Source organism: Zootermopsis nevadensis, unplaced genomic scaffold (genome assembly GCF_977971745.1).
Source record: "Zootermopsis nevadensis isolate Lab colony 2312 unplaced genomic scaffold, Znev_1.0 Znev_ptg000027l, whole genome shotgun sequence".
Lineage (NCBI taxonomy): Eukaryota > Metazoa > Arthropoda > Insecta > Blattodea > Termopsidae > Zootermopsis > Zootermopsis nevadensis.
This window is the reverse complement of record NW_028259159.1, coordinates 3,187,546-3,204,845: the sequence shown is the minus strand read 5'-3', so window position 1 is coordinate 3,204,845 and position 17,300 is coordinate 3,187,546. Positions and strand designations below refer to the sequence as shown.

General features: G+C 38.3%; 2 protein-coding genes across 2 annotated transcripts in view; one reads left to right on the top strand and one right to left on the bottom strand.

The window, feature by feature from the left end:
• Positions 1–17,300, bottom strand: part of LOC110829430 (co-chaperone protein HGH1 homolog) — a 60,502-nt gene that overhangs the window by 11,522 nt on the left and 31,680 nt on the right. The window lies entirely within an intron of this gene.
• Positions 4,071–17,300, top strand: part of LOC110829427 (uncharacterized) — a 38,805-nt gene continuing 25,575 nt past the window's right edge. The window contains exon 1 of the mRNA XM_022063127.2: positions 4,071–6,270. The gene's annotated coding sequence lies outside the window, so the exon portion shown is untranslated. The remainder of the gene's footprint in view (positions 6,271–17,300) is intronic.

Sequence of the window (17,300 nt, the reverse complement as noted above, 5' to 3'; positions counted from 1 at the left end):
GTGAGCGTGGAGGTTAGCTCCGCGAATTCTTAACACTGACCCGAAATGGGCTGTAGATGAAGACAGTATGTTTCTCCGAATCGTTAGTTATCTACATATACGTCAGATTCCGTGCACATCGCATTCCTGTGTGAACTTGGCATGTTAGTAAAAATCCTGAGGTTATACATTAAATGCCACCTGCCGCTTTCAAACCACCATTAAAAGTTCCGGCCATGTGCCGGGTCAAAGATAAAACTAAGAAATTACGTACGAAATTTTAGTAACGATACAACACGTCAGGCTCCTAGCACAGAATCTTGAAACGGCATTCACAGACCCACGGAAATAAAGCAGAACCCAGATTTAGAAGCAGATATTCTGTGTTCTCTTCATTTTCCTTTACTTGCCTGTTTTTGTCAACAAAACTTCAATTATGAATTGCGGTAATACTGTTCTGACAGAAAAATGGCCAGGCAGCCGAAAACTAAACATTCACCAGGCAGTCTATTATAGTATGACGGTAAGACAGAATTTTACCTACAAGAAACAAGCTTTAATTTCCTCTGTTACATGCCCCTGAATATTTCAAGCATTAATAAGCGCCATTAGACATGAATCTCATCGTTGTAACCTCGTGCTCCTCATTTAAGAGTAACATCCATAATAGATGGTTCAACATGTTTCTGTTTGTTTACAAGAATGCATTCATTGATCGTATCAGCAACTTTCTCACATTACACATTCAGTAATTCTCAAGATCTCTCTTTGTAGTCTTCTCTGTTACGATCATTGTATCTCTTTCACAAAAGCCTAACTTGAAAACTCAATTCCACGATGAACACTTCGCCTTCATCAGCCCACATTTTCTCCTTTGCCGAACACCGCATCGCGAAGAAGCCGAGAAACGTGGTGGAGGGAGCCGGAAAAATTTCCCTCAGAACTCATCACGGAGGAGCGTCGTTGGGCCCCAGGGCCAAACTGAACAACTAGCGAACAAACAAATCGTTCATCCAACCGCGAACTAAGCTTCGATGGCTGTGTTATATGGGCTCATGCAAGTACTGCTGTCCTTGTGTCTTATCATATAGGCCTAAAGAAGAGTACAGGGGGGACAGAATTATCCTAGGAGTTCACACATTATAGACATCGGTTTTAGACAGAAGTGGGGAGTGGAAGCAACTAAGAAGGTTCGATAACTACCTTAAGTTTCCATTTACATACAAGTTTATTATAATAATTTTATTATGTGGCCATATGTTCGGACACTGTTAATGTCTCACCTTCAGGCCTTGACATTTGTTAACTTCAGTTGCTAATATATTCTATAACGTTCCAATAAAAAATTTATAGGTCTATAAAAATAAATTTGCAACAGCTGTAAACAACAGAATCATAGTTTGAACTTTAAATTTTAATGTTTTTGTAACATTTAGATTGATTGTTAACTTTAACACAAATACAAATTATATAATTAGTCAATACAAATAGACTAATAAGAATTGCAGATACTAAAAATGTAACAAATGGATACATTTGAAATCAGAATCTATGTGAGACTATGTAGAAACAAAATGGTCCCTTAGCGACTGAAGGGAAAAAATGTGGAAGCCAGACGATGATACATTATGAGTCGAAACATGTAGCCGTGTAATACAAGAAGTGTAGTTAGTATATCAGTAGACGAATACTAAGCTAGTTATTAATGTAAAGCAAAAAATTAGAAAAATCGATTAAAAGTTATTAAATACGTGTTTTTTTTCGAATTTTTAATCGCACCTGAAAGCCATTTTCCTTGAGTGACTTTCTGAAATTTGAGTGTATCCTTAGTCAGGACATGTCACAGGATCCAAGTGAGTTTGCTGATTTGGGTCCGGGCTCAAACCCCTGAACCTCAGTCAGTGTGTGGAACAATTATAGCAGCCCTGCAGTATTACTCAAGCTCTTATTACCAGCTGAGTGAAATACTGCCGGACTGGACTTTAAGCCAGGCAGCAGTGCGATATTTATACACGGTGAGGAGGTTCACTATCTATTGGCTACTGATACCCAGCACTGACCCAGTGGTACGTCCCCTCGACGCTTCCGGCAAGACAGACTTCTAGGTAGTGACGCCGCGTAGGTAGGTGGGTACCATAGTTGCGGAGGACCACAAATTAATGCCTGCACCTTCACGGCGTCCGTCCACGGCCGTACAAAGTCAAGCTCGAAGTTGCTCAAGAAATGCGACGCGGTTTGAACCCAGGCTTTTAAAGTCGCGAGGCCCAAACGTACCGGGAAATATTCAATACTCGACAAATGCCACTTTTGATAGCAACGTCTTTTAGAACCAGCTGACTTATTTCTCAAGGAAAACTTCCTGGATGGTGGGGAGAAACATGCAATTATGCTGATTACAGAACCTGTTTACGTAACTGACAACTTTTCGAGTGAGAAATATAGGTGACATGACACGAGTACATGGAAAAGCCAAAGCTTTAACTTGTGAAAGCAAAATTATTCAACCACGCTAAACGCTGCGTTGTTACAAAAATAAGCTGGCCAGTAAGTAGACTACTTTTATTTAAATTAAATTACGACTGGATAAGTTGTCTATGGCAGGCATTTCAAACTTGGGCTGGTTTATTTTTCAGTACGTGGCAGAAATAGTTCATGAACACAACGTAACCGAATTCTACTAAATGTGCCACCTTACAGCTGAACATTGTGCATTGTCGTCTGCGCATGCACGAAAATACTGATGAAAATACATAAGTCTTCCCTAGGGACGTCGATTTGGTCTTCTGGGACGTGATACAGAATGGATTTGAAAATTGATACAATCGTTTCGGAGAAACATAATATCGTCATCTTTAGGGATGGTTTAGTTAGTTATAACTTCAAACAATAAAACCAAATTGATAAAATTCTGCAGCAGCATTTTAAATTTCTCCAGAATTGCTGGTTTTTGGAACCAGCGGTGTTTGTAGCAACATTCTCTAGTTCATTTCCACTTTAACAAATGCACGATTAACAATACTTCAGACAGTTCTCCAGAACTCAGCACCGAAAGGATATTAATGACAGATGGATGCCACGTGATTTGACTACTGGCCGGACAGGACATCTAAAAACCATTACCGCAACAAAACAAGACCGCTATATTCACTTTTCGAGCATATGCGTGTATGTTTGAACTGAGTAGTGGCATTTTCTGTACTGCTGTTCTAGCAGTGCTCCTCTGAAGCATGAAGACGACCACTACCAGGCAGCAAACTCTCCCTTTTTCCGACCATGAGGCAACAACCCGTCAAAGCATTTTTTCAATTGTCCAATTATGCAAGGAGATACCACTTCACAGAAACTGGATGTGGTGTCTGAAAGATTGTTCGGAACGCACTAATCTATCTCACCACGTCCTTTCAAAACTGATTCTCAGTTCAGCTTGAGTTCAATAAGCTTGTCTGCCCGAGTCATAAGATTTAAATCTGGAAGTAGCCAATGAGACAAGGCTCGCTTTCGTTCTTCCCTCCTTCATGCACCCCTGGTCACCGTCACATTGCCCCCGCACGCACCAGACAATGAACATCTAATTTCATATCTCTTACGTACAAACACAATTACTAAAACATAACAAATTTCACCAAGTTTCTATGACTTTATATACACAGCACAAATAACAGAACTGCTCCTCTACAACATTTTATTTCATTTTTCTAGGGACCCTACTATTCTGGGTGAGCGATATACGACGTTCCGACGCCTGGCGTTGTCTCAAACTTCACATAAACGGAGCCTAGACAGTGTAGCCCGTTAAAGAAATCTATTCCTTGTCACTATACACTGAAACATATCATGGGTCTGTACTGGAATTGTAAAGCAATAACACAGAATACAACTATCACGTAGCAGTAAACTTGTTAAAAAGTCGGAATAGTACAATCATAATTCTTACTAAGCTACGGGTCGGACGATCCGATTCGATTACCGGCAGGTGTAAAAAGGTTTCTTTTCGTCGCCAAGTCCAAACCGACTCTGGTCCCAGAAATGGGCAGAGAGGACTGTTTCCCCCAGGGGAGTAAAGCGACTGGGGCCTAGTGTCGATGTTAAGAATGTGTGGAGCTATACCTCCATTCCACTTTTTTACTGGGCGTACTTTACTCTACTCAGCAGCTACATGGTACAGACGTTAAGGCTGCTGCTCACACTACTTGCTACTCTCTCTCACGAGGAATGAAGACAGCGAGCAGAGAGGGACGTCAGTCGGCAAGCAGCTGCTGTGGACAGCAGAGCGCCATCCTCTACAACTACCGCGGCACCACAACGCCATTCGTAAGGTCATGGGCAGGGAAAACACCCACAGAAGCAAGAAATATAAAAATCGCGAAACATTTCTATATAAACAACGTTGCACGTGCAGTGAATAAGGCAGCGTAGAAATAGAAATGTTATTTTCGTCGTGGAAAATATTTGTTTATTGTGTTTTAATACGATTTATTAAGAAATTATAAAATGTTGATCGAACAAATACTGAGTTGTGTCACACAGGAATGGAAACAAGAGTAATAAACCAATTCATGAATAAAAATTACAGTTTTTATTAGGAGCAAACGTAATATATTAGTTTTCCTTAACTGCATATTAATATTCTCAGATAAGAACAGTGACAGTTACCTAAGAAATAAATGACATGAAATGTTTCAGAAAAGATAAACAGTTAAATTAAAAAGTGTTGAACGTACTGCGAAAATGACCTAAGTAAGTAGCTGCTTGAGGATACTGTTTGCAAAGATCGCACAAACATTATCTAAATTTACGAGTGTAAACGACCTGAGTGACAATGTGAGGTGTGTTGCGTAATGTGGACTACAATTGTCGTAGTAAAGCAACACAAATAATCTGAATGTGCTCCCGATCTGACACGTAGACGGATTTGGTGACAACGTTTTTGCAAGAGGGGTAACGTACGTATCAAGTGGTGATGATTAGTGTTGGTGAACGAGAGTGATACATCAACCCACATCTCTCAACAACCGAATCAACGAGGATATCTTCGCCGCAACGCGAAAAGTTTCTTTTCACTCCGAATACAGTTCCTTGATAGAAGCGCGCCTCTGTCCGGAATGGCACTGCGAACTGCCTCAGTTCAATATAGACCAGAGTTTAGCAACGTATTCCGTTTCTCATACTCGTTCCATTTACTATTCTAGACCCATATTTTTAATTTGAGGACAACCACTCATTTGTGCCAACTTCAATTTCTTTCATTTTATTTCGTGAACTTCATTTCCATACTACAATTTTGAAGTCTGTAAAATACTATTTTTCTGCGTCCATTTAATTTCGTACAGTGACATAATTCGAAAGAACAAGCATGAAATATTTTGACCTATAACCACCTCATTCTTCTATAACTACACCATAAAGAAAGAACCGCGTATGTTTAATCAAAAGCACATAAACATTTTAATCTTCAATATAATACGCGATATTTTATCTTAACTGTAGCGTTTATAACACTATATTACTTCTTCTTCATTCACATCTCAGCATAAACTACGAAATTGTCACGTATCTTCTACATATACGAGGTAATACCACATCATCCAAATATTTAATTTCCAATATTTAAATTTTCTGAATATTTTAATACTTTCAGTTTATTGATACTTCTCAAATTTCAGCTCACTGATGTAGAATGTACTATTAAATAATGACATGTTTAATTACTACGTCTATAAATTCGCTAAATTGCTAAGGCACCACAAGCATACAAGTAAAAGCCATAAACGTTTACTGTACCCTTAAACCTGCCAGTAACTACTAATCATTTTCACATCCTTAAATACTACAAAATCAAACTTAGTTCCTCTAACCGAAACAAATTATCCACTGTGAGCTAATACATTCCGAGCAGGCATATAAAAATATAATCAAGGATACCAAAGCACTTAATTGATCGTGTCTGGCAGGATAACAATTCATGGAACTAACTTATTATTTAGACAGTTTACAAAACAAATAAGGCACGACAAAACAATTACTGTGTTTTACGACGAATAGATTTATACAGTGGTTCGTTCTCTGTACTTTAATTAGTGACATTTAGAACAATTTATTACTGGTCGCTAAGCATTAGACAAAACTCCTGCATTTATTACTGAAGAATCTTCAAGAACATTTGTACGATGTGAGTGACTTGTGCAGTGTTATTTGCGTTACTCGTAGTAGCTGAAGTGCCATCTTCGAATGGACAAAACTGGAGGAAAAAGCTGAAGGCAGAATAAGAAATGGACAGAGGATTATTAAAGGGTAAGTTTTTTTGAAACGAATGAGATATTGTTATATCACAATATATAATTCCTTCCGCGTTTTCGTCTTACCGCAGTTAATGCTTTTGAGCATGTGTACGAATAATTACAGACACACAATGTATGACGAAAACAAGACATGACTAGAAATGTTCAACGGGATGATTTTCAGAATAAGGCTTTTAAAACGAAAGCTTTCTGGACAGGGACGAGGGAAGAGTGTGCGTACAGACCTTTCATTTGTACTCAGATGTCATCGTCCACATCCACCCACGTTAATATTTCACAAACCAAAATGTCACTCCATAAACAGCAAGACAGAGGCACATTATGCCAAGAGTATAACAATGTTTTCTTTATTCATTTGACGACAGAGAGTTCTGAGGTAACATCTCTTTTATTCAGAGTTTCAGAGAACATTTTAAAACCCATATTTTAAGAAACTACAGAGGACTGAGACACAGATAATTATTTCTGCGAAGTGACGAGTTACTATTTTACATGAATTATTATTCTAGATCAAACATCAAAGAATATGCCAATTCAATTTGAATAAAATTTCATATAAAATATCTCCGGATCTGATTCTGAATGACAGTGCGTCCTAAATGAGAACATTTCTCAGGTTCAGTTCTCTGTGGAATATTTACGGAAATTCACAGCAACAGAATAATACTACTTTTTAAATGAAAAGTAACATGCTAATACAGCATTAGTTAACCAAAAAGTGTGCTAGTATTTTATAAAATATCATAATGCAGAAAGCACCCGCAATGTTTGCTGTAAGATCAAAGTATTAAAATAAGATACGCTCAATGAAAATCAAAACTGCAAATTTTTTGTACTCTGTATTCTGTAATCTTGTTTCAACGAAGTTTCTGCGAAAACAGATTACCACACAATTTGAGCATTCGAACAATATTTCAGCAGAAGTGAATGTAGCATTATAATTTACTTTGTTGGCATTCTGATAGCCTAAGTTATCCTGTATAATATATAATATTAGAACTGGAATTTTGGGTTTTAGGATCACATCACTAGTTAGAGCCGTTAACTGCTACTTACAGTGTGTAGACAATCACAAATAGGGTGCAACCGTTTGTATCATTACCAGATACGAAGGAAAAAGTTAGAAGTTATGGTCCGATGAAATACGTCGGAGGTTTAAGAATGCGAGACTCTGGAACCGTTAGCTGATTGCTCAATACATATACACTACGTAGCATCTTCATGGCTGAAGGCGATTCGTTCAGGCCTACACAAGATAGAAATGTGTCGTTATATAAATCTATAGGCCTAAAGCCCAACGCTTCCACTTTTTCATGGCACAATTTATTTAGTTGTATTTATTTATGCTTATCCTCACTCTTACTATTGACAGGGAGATGAAAAATGAGTACAAAACTTTGATTGAAATTCTTGAACGAAAGAGATCACTTTGAAGACCTAAGCCCAGACGAAAGGCGCAGTAGGGCGTAGACTGGGTTATTCTGTTTCAGGATAGGTTTGAGAGAGAGCGTTAGAAATAAACTACGACTTATGAAAAGGTTTTAGTGGAAAATACAAATAAAATAAGGTTTAAAGGAACGCACTGAAGATAGGGAACGACTTTCGAAGAGGTTTGAAGGAACGCATAGCGCCCCAAGGGAATATAAACCGATACGCTGTATTAAAATAGGACAAGCTACTTGGGCGTGTGACAATCAAACACCCAACAAAGAAACGTTAGTCTGAATGCCAGAATAGACAAGAAAAAATGGAGGTTCCGTTAAATGCGTATTGTTCATTCGAATGAACGTGCTTATACCCTACATTCCAGTGAGGCCTTGTCTTAATGGCACCTGTTTGTACAATGCGAGCTGTCTGCTTATGACTGATGCATGTGCATAACGAACTGCGAAGTAATCAAATTAAAAAAATTTCAATTTGTAGACATTCAGTCCTAACCAAATTAATAAATCGTGTCTAGTCGTAACCTAGGAACAATACGCAGTCACCATGACGGTTTAAACCGTAGGCTATCAACATGTAACCCACCGAAATCTTTTGTTCGGAAAACGTACTTTTTAAATATTGTATAATTTTTATAATAAAATTGAGTTACCGATTAAACTGAATATTTTAAATCTTAAATAAATGACTAATAGAAGGAAAATATTAAAAATTGTTAAAGGAAATTATTGAGTATTAAGTTACGTGAACCTGTTTGTGATAGTAAGTAGCATGTTTTAATAGGTTTCAGTCAAGTGTCCTCACTTATAGGCCGGTGGCCTGGGAGCCAATACAAAATGGCAAATGTCGCCCCAGGTCTCAGTAGATTGAGAACCGTGGTTAAGTGGCATATTGCCTGGCTGTTATTTGCTGTAGTTTTTTGTATTTTGAATCTCCTGTGAATCTGGTATGGAACAGATGTATAAACTGCTACCAAACATATCCCTTTTCAAAATTTGCTCTCTTCTTTTATGGTATCTAAAAATATACAGAATAAAACACGCACACTACAATTTTACCTGTTGTTTTGTATGGGTGTAAAAGTGGAAGGAACATAGACTAAGAATGTTTGAGAACAACGTGTTAAGGAAAATATTTGGATGGGAGAGGACATGACAGGAGACAGAGAATATTACTAAATGGCAAGCTTCATAGACATGTCGAGGACAATACAGGCGGGGCATTTATAAGGCACGGCGAAGACGAGACATTCGTAAAAAATGTTAGCTAGAAAACCTGAACGGAAAAGACCACTTAGGATTCCGAGCGCAAAGACGAAGGATAATATTAAAACTAACAGAAATGACATAAAGGGCTGAGCACGTGGACTCAATTTCACTGGTTGGGGACGGGGTACAGGCGGCTTGCAGGCACTTTTAAAACGCTTTTGGGTACAACATGGAAATAAGGAGTAACAACGGTTCAATGACTTGAGAAACTGTTTCTCACTTTGTCTCTGCTTATCTGCGTAATAAAACATGTATGGCACTATACTGGCTGCAAGTAACGGGACAGAAGAGATCATGACAGCGACTTGATGCTGTGGCGTTTGAATACAAGCAGACCTACATCGTACGGTGTGTAATTGCCATCTTAAATTTTCCTAACTTAACTAGATAATCTCACCAATACTGAGAAATCTAGGCCCACGTATCCCGACACACGTTATAATAACCCAAAGCTGCACTTCGGGCCGACTAAAGTAAAAACGTGGCTGTCTTCTGTACACAGACAGAACATTTTATATGCTGAACATTTCTAGCATTATTTCATCTGTAAATTTCTAAGGCAAATTATAATTTGTACTACACTGTTCACACAGTGCAACTGGATGACCTGACCTCTAAAAAGAACACAGTAATTTCTTGTAATTCATACATCACACATCACTGGATTCGGTGTGATTTATCACGTTCGTAGCACTGAAGGGTTTAAAATTTTCAAACCCTAAACGACCAATTATCCGGGATAGGACAATGAAGAAGGAAGATGAGGAACAACACGAAACAAAACAGGAAGAAGGAGAATAATAGAATAAGATGATGAGCAAGAAGGAAGATAATGATATAATGATGCAAAGAAAGAAAGGAAAGGGTGAAATAAGATTATCTAGAAGGACAGAAGTAAGACACGAAAACCGTATTGTTGGGTCCCATGTTAATGTGCTGATCCGAAATCAGTCACTCCACAAAACTGTCCTGCTTAAAATGACTTGCCTTTGAAAGGGCCATATATTTGTAAGCATCGTATATTCTTGTTTGATCTTCCTCTTGAAAATATGCTAATGTATGTCACAAGATACTTTGGCTTACAGGTTATTGACAACTAAGCCGTAAACGAGTTGGTCCAATCTGGCAAATTTCCAGACAGCATTTTGCAAAAGTACTCCTTTCAGCTTGCATTACAATTCGACGAAATATATGTTCTGAGAAGTTACCAGATGAAATCAGCCTCTTAATAAAGTAAATACCGGTTAAAATACGATAAAATTCTTAACTGTAATTCAAGCATCCACAAATTTATTGTCTTAGTATGAAACCCTGTTAAATGGAAGGCTGAAACTTTTTTCTTCAGCAGTTAACGTTAGAGCAATAAATTCCCAGCTTTTTAGGGAACCAGAACCTGATTCACTATGTCCACGGAAGCCCACGAATGAGCCAGATTAAACCAGACCACCGCTCACATCCCACTTCTTCAAAATCAGTTTTAAAATTGTCCCTGTGGTCTGCATCTAGGCGCCCCAAGTGGTCTAGTTCCCGCAGTTTTTTCAACTACAATTTTGTAAGCCCCAAACATTTCTCATTTCTGCGTAACAAATATTCGACTCATTTCTGTCCCTTGATATGACTATCCTAATTATATACAACGAAGAACACAAATTATGAAGCTCCTATCCCTGAAATTTTCTCCATTCTTGTCACTCATGTCTCTCTGGTACATTCTGTTGTGTAACATCCTCGTCCTATGTTCTTTCACCCAACATCGTGGCACAAAGGTCAGTCAGCACCTTTGTTTTGTATTCGGGGGCTATCTTGTCGGGTCTGTGGCTTTCCTAACACAGATAATCGAGATATTACTCAGTCTTTTCTGCAAAATTCTGGACTGGTCCTGTAAGAGTCCACTGTGGCTTCATTCCTATTTCATTATTTATAATAATTTCTCAGTCGGTACTAATTAACCAAAGCAGTTGAAACTCAGTCGTTAAATAAAAGCAAAAACTAACCAAAAACAAAAAGCATGTGGTGTGGAGATTTGAAACAGTTTCTGTATTGTAACTATATTAAGTTGTGGGTGACGTATGGAGAGACTCGGTTAATTCGTGGGTGGCCAAAACAATGGGTCTGTTGACCGCAATGCATGACGACAGAACTGTAATGTGGTCAGTAAAAACACGAAAGTAGCATCCACCAGTTGGCAATGCTTAACAGTTACAGCACAACAAACATTTCACTTGCCTAGATTAATAGAACATGAAATTAAACAACAAGTAAGTACCTCCCAAATCTCGTAGATCATGCAATATTTAAAGGTCCATGAGATCTACTAATTAGTTTGGCTTCTACATTCAAAATTGATAGTATTTGTTGCTCAGACTGTTTAATGGCGATGATGTGATAAATGAATGATGAATTGGAAAGGAAGTAGAAGAAAGCTGCCATGGACTACATTAAGGAAACATCCCAACATATGCGCACAGGGGCTGAGGAAAACCATGAAAACCCTCATTAATGATAGTCGTTCTCCAAGTCGAGATTGTACCAGATACCTCCCATTTAGAAAGCAATTTTATGCAGTCTCCTGTCATTTGATCACTTCACCCTGTTCCCAGACACCATCAATATATCTCCTTCCGTTGATGTAACAGCCCAAGTTTCACACTTACACAAAACAAGACGTAAAATTACAGTTTACGTGTATTTCAACTGTTACCTTTCCAGACGACACACGAGAAGACAAAAAAAATTGTACTGCATAGTAAAAAAACCCAGAATTTAATTGGCAGGTAATTTCTTGGCTCAAATACAATACTGATTGTATCTGAGCCTGTAAATCCGATATGAACGTGCTATAAAACGAAACTGAAACATCGAATATTTGCTATGCTTTCCAATTTCTTCTAGGTTTCCTGCCGTGAGATCGATTAAGCAATCAGTTCAATATCCGTACAATAAAATGCAGCTTAATGGCAAATTCTGATGTTAAATGTTTAGTGGCATGAATAAAAACGAAAGCGGTTTCGCGAAACTGCATAAATTACTTTCGGATAATATAATTCTACTGCAGCCACAAGAAGACCGTCATTACAAAGGAGGTTATAATTATTCTTTAACCTAACCGAGTGGGAGTCAGGACGTCCATTCACACGTTAGCACTTAAACACGTATTTAAACAATAAAGGATCCTGCGTTACAATTTTATACGTTCTTATGACTTAGTTCACAAAATGAATACTTAATGAAAAGTCATCCCTGCCTGTCTCCGTGTTTGATCTCTGAAATTATTTAAATAAATTAAATTATCGGTTTAATCTAAAACGGCCAAATACAGTTTCATCGTACATCATACAAAAAACAGCAGTCACATTACATCACATTTTAACTCGTTATAAACTACAAGTGTTGCCTGAAATAGTTTTCAATATTCTGTATTGGTTATTTCACCAAAAGAGCAAACTAATACATTCCTCTATCGTTTAATAGCTTTATCGGAAGGGTTCCATATTGTCATACGTTACTACGAGGTTTCGATGCTACATACACAGACTAGGTTAAGATGACTAAACCAAAAGGAAATCAGATCATGTCCACATTTTTCTTCCATTATTTTTCCTTCAACTTCCTGTTGAAATGTGTGAACGTATAAATTATTTTCAAATAATGACCGTGAAGTAAAAGTCGTGAGAAATTTTAACCTGTTTGATTAAAGGCTCGTAACATGCACTTCCACAAAATTGCATCGCTACTGCATTCATAGTAACAGTAACAAGGACTGCAAATGGCGTTTGATGTAATTAAAACAGATGAGTTCCTTTTAATGAAACAGTGTAGCAGACAAGGCAAGAATTAAAGCCTCTTTAATTAGCATTCCCGAGAAATCCAAGACTACAACCTCTAAAGAGATATTTATCTCATTAAAATAATGAACACATACCTAGGCATTGTGTTATAAAAAACAGAAAGGCATCTTTGCGAAAGAAGCAGATGTAACATATATTTTAATAAAAACAAGTAAACATACAGAGTGTGAAAATAACACAAGTTCAGAAACATGGACTACTTCGCTCTGATAAATTCATTTATATGCATGGATCCAACCTTTCACTTTCGGAAATGAATTACTGAACAAATTAACTAAGTGTGTGGTTTCAGAACCCAAACCATCAGCACTGCTAATACCAAGGTCCGCCACTGCACACTATCCTAAGACAGTTCCATCCACCTGTAATTTCACATCCTATCTCCTTACGACCCGCCTTATCGTTTTCCTTCCATCTCGTTCACGGTCTTTCAAGTACATGACGCCTATAAGGTTTCATCACCAAAATTTTGTACAGATTTATTACTTCCCCTTCTTACGCATACGCCCAGTACATCGTAGCTCCATATAATTCACTGTAACAACAATACTGTCACCACATCTAATGTGTGTACAAATCACGAAATTCTTTATTATGTAATGTTGCCCAGCCTGCCCACTGGCCAACTTCATCTTCGCAGGACAGAACACTTTTTCTGAACAATTTTCGTTCAAGTGCTTAAAATTCCTTACAGTAACAAACGTATTATACATCGTCATAATTTTAATTATATACGACGTTACGGAAAAGTTACATTACTGCATAAACGTTGTGTCTGACAGTCAATAATAAGTGGCAATAATTTTTGTCTACACGAACAATTATTTACCCTTTCTCTTTCCGAGTACATCTTATTATCATCAGGTATCATGACGAGGACTATAATTGTACGCTACAGAACGACATAGGATTATATAATCGGATTTGTGCGTATAATTGCATTTAAGAAAATTAACATTTCAAGAAAGTGTGTCTAATTAAAATCAAATCCTTAAACTTGATGAAGCGTGCGAACTCAATCAGTAAAGTGACTGGCCACAAGCTGAAAGGCCGGGGTTCGTTCCCGGCAGTGGCGTTACGACTTTCCGCTACGCAGACATGTCTGTATTAGCTACTGTCGAAATAAGGTATCATAATAATACCAATACACTGCCGTCGTTAAATTTTACAACAGCATGAACTAAACTTGTTCTTAATTTTAACATTAATATTTTGAAATGTTATTACCGCTCAAAGTACGAGAATTTTGCCTTGTACTGTATTACTGTGATGTCAGACAATGTTTACGTACGTCGCCAAACACCACGATGCACTTCAAACCTTTTATTTACTGCAGAAGTAAACGAAAAACGCTTGAAAGCATTCTGCAGACAACAGAAAAAAGTGCGTTCTTGTAATCAGACGCCAGAGTCACATCCAACTCTGAAGAATTCCTCTGCGTATCAACTGACGCGACGCACAGTCGATTCTGACAATATTTATCACGTAACAGCGTTCATGTTTCTTCATCCACAGAAGTGGGAGTTCGTCCAGCAGTCTAACAACAACTGAGCTTTCTTGAGCCTTGGATTCTTAATCAATTCAGGAATAGATTTCCTGCTGTTATGAAATCCGAAGTTTCACAATCACAAGAACGGAAGTCCGCCATTTTATTCTATCGTGAGTAACCCCGATCTATTTCATTTGCTCACATCTTATTTGTATAGTAGCCGTTTCATTTATTATGGTCTTATTTACTACTAAATTACCTTTTATTTCTTCCTATAAGGAGTTCCAACCAAAATTACGCGCGCATTTCCCCACGTTTGCTATATTATCACGCCCTGCTTCATAATTCAATCTTTCTAAGGAGACGAGTAGCAAGGAAAACACTATATAGAACTTTGGTACATAGGTCTACAGCATGACAACAAAGTAGATGAGAACAAAATAAAATGGTTAGAACACCTACAGCGAATGCAAGAAGATCGTCTACCAAGGAAAATGATAAAGTATAGATCAAAGGGATGGAAGAGTATACGGAGATGGAAGATGAGACTGGAGTCGCCACAGGCTAGTCCCACTGCTTGAAGAAGATCATTTAACAGCCTGAGAATTGTATTATACCGTCTTCTGTATTCAGATTCTCGGAAAAGTCTACGTCGCTTATGTCAATGTATGCACTATTATCTTTCATGTGGTTACTTCTCCGTTACATCGAGTGTTAATAACTGTATTGATGACCAACGGTGCTTACTTTGTAATTTTTGACTAATAAGCTTGCAAATAACAAAAGTTACTCGCAACAAGCCACGGAATATCAGCTTGTTGCAAAGTAAAGTTCGTTGACTACAAAATATGTGACCAGCTGTACAATGCGCCTGACGTCATGAGGGACTGAGGAGGTAACATTTCATAATCTAATTCAGGCTTTAGTGGCCATGAAACGTGATGTATTATGTGTCGATTATGTTGGTTTTTTTTACCGAAGTAACGGTTTCGGGACCCTTTCACGAATTACATCATTGATCGGTGTTTAAAAGACACGAACCAATCTCACATCATACAAAACCAATTTAAAAACAAACGTCAGTGAATGGCAACGAATTAAACATTTCTACACTGCATGTGACTTTGAATAAAGATGTGACATATTTTCTTGTAGGATTTTAGGTTATCATTGCGGTATGAAGATGGATGTCTTCCGGGTTGCAGCGCCGTATAATCTGGCACAAGTTTGCTAACGTTCCAGAGGTCCTTGCTGCCTCCATCATCAGGGAGATGAGTGAGACAGCAAGGACCTGTGAGACGTTGGCAGACATGTACGAGACTACATTACGTTACAGCCCAAAAGACAACCGCCTTCATATTTACGCGGTAAGTGACCACAGGCCTACAGGAAAGTCTGTAGAACTTCAGAGCCACATTGAGTTACGACGTCACGTCTCTTCGAACACACTCCAGTTCATCACTACATATCCAGTGCAGTTGATAAAGTGTCATTAAGGAGTTTTAATAGCTGATTTCATTACTGTGGTATTTAGTTAATAGATTATAATTGCATTTTTATAACCATCGTGATTGATATGCAAATTAAGAAACACTCTATGTTAGCTAGAGTCAGTCTAATCGCGGAAAAAATAAAATGAAACTCAACCAAGATTTCAAGATGAAGAGTTTAGTGGACTAGGAAGGTCTCCTACGAGTGCTAACAGTAAGTGCAAACAAGACAGAAGCGAGCAGAATACACACAAGGGTGCAACAGTGTCCTTCCCCGAACAGAATAACTGCATGTCATTCAGTGTCGCTTGATTTTCAAAAAGCGTTAAGTGAAAAGCTGCTGGAAAAACGACACTAACCGCAACAAATTACAATTGACCGTAAACACCCGCTTTCGTGTTACCAGTGCAGTCAACAGCCAAACCTGTGCCACAGGACAGAAACACTCCAGCATCTCTCACAAGCCGAAACTCGTCTCAGTATTAAGAATTCAGTCCATACCGCAAAGAAAACAAAACAAAGTCTATTTAGTTAAAGCGCTTTGGGGAAATAGTAGCTGTTTATTCTGTATCATATGAAGCCTCTCTCTCTCTCTCTCTCTTCTTTTTTTCTTTTTTTTTTGTGTGTTCTGTCTGAGGACAGGTCCATATGAACAGGATCCTTGCATCCTTTTCTCGGACTGGGACCTGTTCATATACGTTCTTGGCAGATGATCCAGAAGTGGTTTGCCATTGCCTTCTTCTGTGTGTGAATGGAGTAATTGTTGGGATGCCACGGAGAAACCGGGGAAAGCCCCCGGAGGAAAACTCCGTGTTGCCTAGACCACGGCCTTGCCCAACACAAGTTATAAATTCGGGCACCGCCGGGAATTGAACCCGAGACCCCAGGATTACAAGGCCAGCGTTCTAACCGCTAGACCACCGTCGCGGCTTATATGAAGCCTATAAATACAAAATACAGAGTTGCTGACTATTTCCATCTACTTCTGCTTCAAAAACACGGAATTAATCGTAAAGACTGCACACACATTTTGGTTTCCTATGACCCTCCGAATAAAAGTACATACGAGCTACTGGTCACAACGGTATATTCGGAGCAGTTATTAATCCGAAACGGTACTACCAACGCCACTTACTTGAGCCAATTTCGACACATGCAAGCTGTCTGAGTTTACAGCAGAAATTAGTGCGCTATGTTTTAATCGTCCTGTATAGGAAGTTCCATCAAACAGGTTTGAACTTAAAGAACTTGTCTTGTAAAAGTCAATGACAAATGACTATAGCTATTGCTCTAGCATACTAAACGTTCGGTTTACACCAAAGCAACAATTCTAGTTACAGTAGCAACCCCACAGGGTCATGCGAAAATGTGTTAATTTAATTAATGAGCTTCGTGGTTCAAATTTAAGCCTAGATAATCCGGAAATACTTTCTAATGTACAGCAGTAGAATATATTTTAAAAGAGAAAACAAGAGGATCTGGTG